Raw genomic sequence first — 7,339 nt, 5'->3', positions numbered from 1 at the left:
TTTAGCTGTTACTACTAACAAACACTTGTCGCTGGACTTGTCCTTCACAAAGCTCATTACTCTGACTCCATGTAGATTTGGAGCAGGAAATGGCAACCCACTTCAGTGTTCTTGCCTAGAGAATCCCAGGGACAGAGGACCCTGGTGGGCTGCCGTCTATGGGGTTGCACAGAGTCGGACACGACTAAAACGACTTAGCAGCAGCAGCAGCCATGTAGATTATGCTCTGGACCCAGCACGCTTCTCCCCATATGCTCTCTTTGTAGCATCCTGCATTTCAGAAAGAAGGTCGGGGTCGATAACTTCATGGACACCAGACTCAGCTGCTGCCTGGTGCCAGCTGTGGCTGTTTTGATACTTTGCAAGAGAATGAAAAACACGAGACCTTCAAGAGGATTATAAAACCTCTCCCTATTCCTGAGAAAAGGGGGCACAGTTCTTGAGGCACTAGCCTGCTGTGTGTCCCTCTTGTCTGGCACAGATAATGAAGCTACTCTTCTCTACTTCCTCCAGACTCTGTCTCCATATTTCTGTTTGGCATCAGTGGACAGGGAGCCAAGGTTTTGACAGCATTGCGAGCTGGGGAACCATGGGAGCTGCCCCCACATCTCCACTCCGAGGGGCTGGGGGAGCTGGGGACCCAGAGGTTTCCTGGGACTTGGTGCATCAGAGGTGTTGAGGGACATCTGCTTTTTGCTTAATTTTTAAATTTTTCTAGAATACTTTATTGCTGAAACGGAAGAATTTCGTAACCATGCTTTTTTTTTCTCTGTCTTTGTTGTGGCTCTAGGGCTCCAGAGCGTACATGCCCAGTAGTCGTGGCACATCGGCTCTTGTGGGGCTGCATTTCCCTAAGGCATGTGAGATCTTAGTTCCCCCACCAGGGACCGAACCCATGTCCCCTGCACTCGGAGGTAGACTCTCAAACACTGGACCACCAGGGAAGTCCCCCGTGGTTTGTTGTGATAAACTGTTTTCTCACACCAGGGGTAGAGAGCTCTGATGTGGACAGTCATGACAGACTCCCCCTCCCAGCCCTGCCGGTCCTGGGGGGCAGCCAACTCTCAGAGTCCAGGGCCAGGGGTCCTTCAGGAGCTGGATCCACACCCTCAGACCCAAACCCTGCACAAAGGGCGAAAAGGCAGGATGCTGGCTTCCACTAGGGGGCGCCCCAAATGCAGGCGCTCACAGGCCCCCTGGCCCCTGCTGACAGCAAGTCCTGGGACCCCCACAGCTTCTTCTCCAAGTTTACTGAGACGCCAGTGACAGGTAACTCAGCTGGAGGAGTGTGACGTGGCGAACCGATACACCTGCCCACAGCGGGGTGACTCCCACAGCAGGGCTAGCTAGCACTGGCATCACCTCACAGAGTTGCCTTTTCTCTGTGTAATGAAATGTCACATCTCCTTCCTGAGCAGCTTTCAACTTCACACACAGTATCGTGAGCTGCAGTCGCCAGGCTGTACGTTCGAGCCCAGGACTCACAACTGCAGATCTGATTTCCAGATCTGTGGAAATCATTTGACCAACTCCCCCAGCCCCCGCTTGCCACAGTTCTACTGTCTGTCTTTACAAAGCTGGGCTTTTTAGATTCCACAGATAACTGAGCGCCTACAGTGAGGACAGAGAGTGTTTGTGTGGCTTATTTCACTGAGCGTGATGCCCTCAAGGTTCATCTGTGTTCTAGAAATGGCAGAATTTCCTTCTTTTTTATCACTGAATGATTCCCGTGTGTGTGTGACAGAGAGAACAGGCGCCAGTGGGGGAGAATCCTTTTATCCATCACCCGTTGATGGACACTCAGGTTGCATCTGTTGTGAATAGTGTTGCTGTGAACATGCAAGTTCACATGTCCCTTTGAGGATGTTTTCATTTCCTTTGGATAAATACCCAGGAGTGGAGTTGCTGGGTCACACAGTAGTTCTGTTTTTAATCTCTTGAGGAACCTCCATACTGTTTTCATAGCAGCTGAACCAGTGTATGTTCCCACCAACAATGCATGAACGTTTCCTTTTCTCCACATCCTTGCTGACACTTTTTTTTTCCTTGCCTTTTCTGGCAGGTGTGAGGCGATATCTCACGGGGGCTTTTTTGTGTTTATTTATATATTAAATCTTCTGATCCGCGAACATTTATTTATGTCTTCAGTTCTTTCATCAGTGCCTCATAATTTTCAGTGTGCAGATCTTTCATCTTCTTGATTAGATTTATTCCTGGACTTTATTGTTTTTGACGCTATTACAAACGGGATGTTTTTCTTTTTTTCAGATAGAGAAAATATATAATAATTTTTGTCTCACTTGGAGTGGATATTCTAATATCTTGAGGCAGAAACAGTCATTGTGTGTTCTCCGTTGCTGGCTGCTGCTGGGCATCACAGCATCTGTGGAAATGGATACCAACTCCTAAAATCAATATACTCTGAATTGCTAGACACTCATTTCCAGGAGCTTGGGATGAGGGACTGTGGATGTCTGAGAGGTCAGCCTTGGAAAAGCAATGTAAAACATGTGACTGAGAAATTGAATTCAACATGTGATTTGAAGTTGAAATCTTACTGTGTACACACAATATTGGAGTGGCTCAGAGAGCTCTTGGGGCTCCAGCTTCAATGGACTGAATGTATTAATATTATACAATTAAAAATGTTTGTAGGAGCTTGTCTAGGTCTATAAATGGAATCAGATGTGAATAAAAAAACTCTTTAAAAGTGATGGAGAAACAGAATATTAAACTTTGAGGGTTGAATGTGTAAGAAACTGGGATTGAAAGTTTATAACATTAATAAACTGAATTTTATTAAATTGTAAAAGGCCCAGTGAACCACATGAAAGCCACGGAATCTCAAGTTGATGTCAGTTTTGGGAACTATAACCACCCGTTTCCCAGGACGAGTGACTCAGGCCTTTTTACCGCCCTCCCCTCTCCAGTGAATGGGCCTCCTGAGCAGGGGCTTTTGCACGGACCCTGCCTCTGAGGTCAGATTTCTGCATGTTTGCCCCCACCCCCTCTCTTCTGGGACTTGTGCACAAAGTGAGACCCGAGGAACCCCAGATTTACTCTCACTGAACTGCCGGGAGGCGGGTTCCACTTATCTTCAGGGCAGGGCCAGGTCCCAGCTGGGGGTGGGTGGTGAGAAGGCATGCCCGGAAGGGTACAGCAGTGGGTGGCAAGAGGTGGGCCAACCAGGGACCCTTCCTTTGCCCGAGGAATTGGCTGCCGGCTGGAAAAAGGCCAAGAAGGACTCAGGGCCGGCTGGTGGGGCTTCTGCCCTCCTGGCTGATTCCTGTATCCTGCCCATCCCTGCGGGCTTCCTGCAGCCTCATTCCCACCCTCTGAGGTGCCTTGATAGAGGCCGAGGTAATGTGGACGCTACCTGGGACACCTTTACAGCATTTGAGAAACCCCAGCAGACAACCGAGGCACGTTTTCCTACAGCCTGTTTGCAGGACAGGGGAACTTGAATAGATCTTGGCCAGCTCCCCTCACACAGCGTATGGCTTCCCTGCCCCCACGCACACCTGCAACCCTGCTGGGGTTTCTCAAGTGCAGTAACCTTTGACCTGAAGAGTAGTACTAGGAGTTGACCTGGCAGGCAAGGGCTTTCTTAGAAATGCTTTTACTCTCCTTGGGGGCTGATGAAGGGGTCAGCCCACCCAGGGCTCCAGACTTGCTCCCTGTGCTGTAAACACCCATCTCCCACTGTCCTGACAGACAGCAGGGTGTATGCACACACACACACGCGCTTACACACACATGCACTTGTCTGAGGAGACACAAGAAGAGAAAGCGTGTGTGTAGAATGAGGTTGCCTGCCCCAGGTTGGGGTGGGGTGGTGAAGGCTGGACACGAGGGGTGGGTGGGGATTACTTCTCAAACCCATGCATGCGTTATCTGGCTCAGGAGGTCCAGGCAGGCCCGGTGGAATTGTACAAGCCCTTAAATGAGAACTAACTTTTGGAGTTTGCCAGTCATATTTGTACAAGAATCTTATTGTAGTTTAAGTTCCCTTTTTCTCATTCTTTGTGAGGTTCAGCTTCTTTTTTTTTTTTTTTTTGTCATCTCTTTGTTCATGCCCTTTGCCCATTTTTCTGATGAATTGCTCATTTTTAGAAAATGACTTACAAAACCTGGTGTGCCGTGCGCACTATTATAGACATGTTTTCCTAGGTCACCAGCGGTCTTTGATCCTCCCCTGGGGTGTGCCAGCCTGCTACATCAGTATTTTTCTCTCCTGCCCTTTGCTTACTTCCAGGGCTTTCTGACTTTGTTTCCATTATACAAGACGATGCTCTGCATGGGGTTTGTGGAACATGAGGCGGGTTGGATGGGCTGCCGCCTCCATGTGCTGACCCTCCTCACGTGGTCTAAGCAGGGCAGTGAGCCGTGAGCTGCGCCTGCTAAGCTGTATCCAGCCAGCGTCTCCTGGGCAGCTCGGCGCTTGTCACGGATGGAACACCCTGGATTCATCTGCACCCTTTCCTCACGTGTGGACATTTGGTGGATAAAAAACAGCATCAAATCTCTCACAGATATTCTCCCACATGGAGAAGTGGTAACCAGAGCTTTTATCAACCCATCCAGGAACATTTCTAGGGTGTACACTTCATGCCGGTTTACAAATACAGCTATGAGCATGACCAGTATTGCCCTGCCTTTGGGGGACTCACCAGTGAGTGGAGGTCAGGCCAAAGTAGCAGCTTGAGGGTACTTCGGGGTCAGTGGGATCAGAGGAAAGTGTTGAACCCACACGAATGGTGAAGGCAAGGAAGACTTCCTGGAAGCAGCGGCATCTATCTGAGGCTGGGAGAATGAAGAGTTAGAATCGGCGGGGTGAGCATGTCAGGGCCATCTAGGCAGACTGAGGCTATCTCACACACTGGGAGGAGGGCTCAGCATCCCAGGCCAGGTGCTCAGGGCATCATCCTCCTTGGTCACCCCCGAGGTGTGCACCCCAGCTCCCCAGCCTGAAGTGGAACTGCTACTATTAGCCTGCCCTCCATGCTGCTGACTGCCAGCCTGGGGACAGCTTGCTGACACCTCAGGAAAGCACCCAGCTGGCCAGGTGGCTGGGGGCACCCTCTCCTGGAGCCTGGGGTCTGGGCCTTGGGTTCTCGGCCGCTCAGGGAGAATGTTGCTCAGGAAGAGTGACCAGGGTGGACTCACTGTTCTCCCGTCCCCAGGTCTCCTTCCCTGACCAGACCCCCACCAGCCTCACCTGAGCCCCTCTTCCCACAAGCCTCAAGCCCGTTAAGTCTGGGCCACATACCAACACTGTTCTAACAGCTTAAACCCCACCCCAGGATGGCCAGGCCCCCTTACAGTGTCTGAGAACTCAGGGCAGCTCGAGGAACTGAGGCTTGTTCCAGCCTCCTCTGAGACAGGACTTGACTTGGAAAAGCTGGAGCCAGGGCCAAGCCCCACTTCCTGCCTTTTATTTAATGTGATAACTTCCGAATGACATATTTCAATCACAGCTAACATAACGCATGGATCATCCAATGCTTTAAGTGGAAGGTAGAGCAGAGACCCTGACTTTTACTGGTCTAAGGGTTAGAATTGCTTGGTTTCTGCTCCGTGTGAATTAACGCTTGCGTATTTGCTAGAGCTCTGCTGAGCTGCAGTGTTTCTGCAGGTTATTGTCTGAGAGCAGAGTGAACAAGCGTTTTTCCCACTTGGAGAGGACGGGGTGGGGGCCAGCACCTGCTTCTTACATCCTGTTCACCTGCCCTTTTCCAGCTCCCACGGCCAGTGCTGGAGGGCCTTCCTACTTTTCCTGGATTCCTGCTCCCCTAACGGCCGAACCCGGCTCACCCTCACCCACGTCTCTCAGCACAGACACAGGGGCGGCAACGTGGGCTTCTTTCCCTTTCGCAACAGTTATCGCTGGTCGAAACCCGTCCTCCAAGGTCGGCGTGGGATCCAGTCCAGCAGTTTCCATTTAAAGGTCCTGGAGGCCGAATTTCAACCTCCTTTTTCCTGAGCTGACCCTCCTGCGGTGACCACAGAGAGCCGACGCCTGGCCCTGCCTGCATCACTGACCAGTGGGTGGTCTTTTCAGTCCTGCCAGCCGGGCCCTGTCGCCGGGCCCCCACTGAGGGCCGGTGTGCTCGCCCCACCCCCACCCTGTGCGGTGACTCCCCCACCACGCCGCCTCTCCGCCCCACCCTCCATCCTCAGGTGACCTGTGGCGCAGAAGTGCTCCGGAAGAATCATCCAGGATAAGGAAAAGAGCCTTTGCGGCCACGGGGCTTTCTCCAGGCAGCCAAGGCCTCCCTGCACCGGCCCCCAGTAGGATTCTGGACACACTCCACTCGGGCTGATCCACGGGGTGCCTGGGGGAGCCCATCTCTGAGGGGGAGGCTTGTCTCTGGGCCTCCCCCGGGGTCTCAGCGAGCGAGCTCCACCTCCTCGGGGCCGCTCACCCTCCCCTCTGTCACTCAGCTTCACCCTCTTGCTGTGACATCTGCCCCCAGGAGGAGGGCTGTGTCAGGGGTCTCCTGACTCTGGTGTTTCAGGGCCTGTGTGATACCCCGTCTTCCGCGGAGGGCAGGGCGGCATCCTGGAGCGATCTTGGGGTGCACACCCCCGGCGCCCCACCTAGATGAGGCACGTGTCCCTGCGAGGGGGGCTCCTGTGTCCCCCCTACCCCGATTGGAAGCTCATCCATTGGCTGGGTGGTTTCTGCAGGCTCTCTGACACTGTGAGCCCCTTTGGGAAATGGGGCACTACTGAGACCCAGCTGCAGCGGGTGGGGTGGTGGCCCCCAGAGGTACAGCCTCCGGAGCCGTGAAGGTGACCTTGTTTGGGGAAACGCTGCTGTAATCAGGCCAAGGCGGACTGTGTGGGTGGATGTCTGGTGCAGGCATTGCTGGGGGCTTGGCTGGTGGGCAGAGAGGGAGGGGTAAGGGGGTCCATGGGGTGGTGGGAGGCCAGCTGTGCAAGGCCAGGGGCCAGGGAAGAGTCTAGGTTCTGACTGGACTGGCAGGGCAGCCCAGGGGCAAGTCCAAAGCCTGCTCTGGCTCAAGTGGGCCCTCCTTCCCCTTTGCTGGGGGCGGCCCCTGCTGGCACCCTGCCTCCCGGGATCCAAGTCTTGTCTTTCTTGTCCACCAAACAGGCACACCCTGGCCACCTCCTGAAGACTTTCCCAGAGATGATCAGTCCAGGGCCCTCAAACCTCCCACCTCCCGGATTACCTGTCCCAGAAGCCAGGGCCTGAGGCCCAGCGTCCCTCTGACTCCTCCCCGTGCTCAGCGTTCAGCCACGTCGTTGCGTGTGTGTGTGCCCACAGTTCCCGTTCATTCCACGCCACCCTCCACGTGTGGATGCGCTACGATCC

This window comes from Bison bison, unplaced genomic scaffold (assembly GCF_000754665.1).
Source record: "Bison bison bison isolate TAMUID 2011002044 unplaced genomic scaffold, Bison_UMD1.0 scf7180017864192, whole genome shotgun sequence".
NCBI lineage: Eukaryota > Metazoa > Chordata > Mammalia > Artiodactyla > Bovidae > Bison > Bison bison.
Note: the sequence above shows the minus strand (reverse complement) of the source record.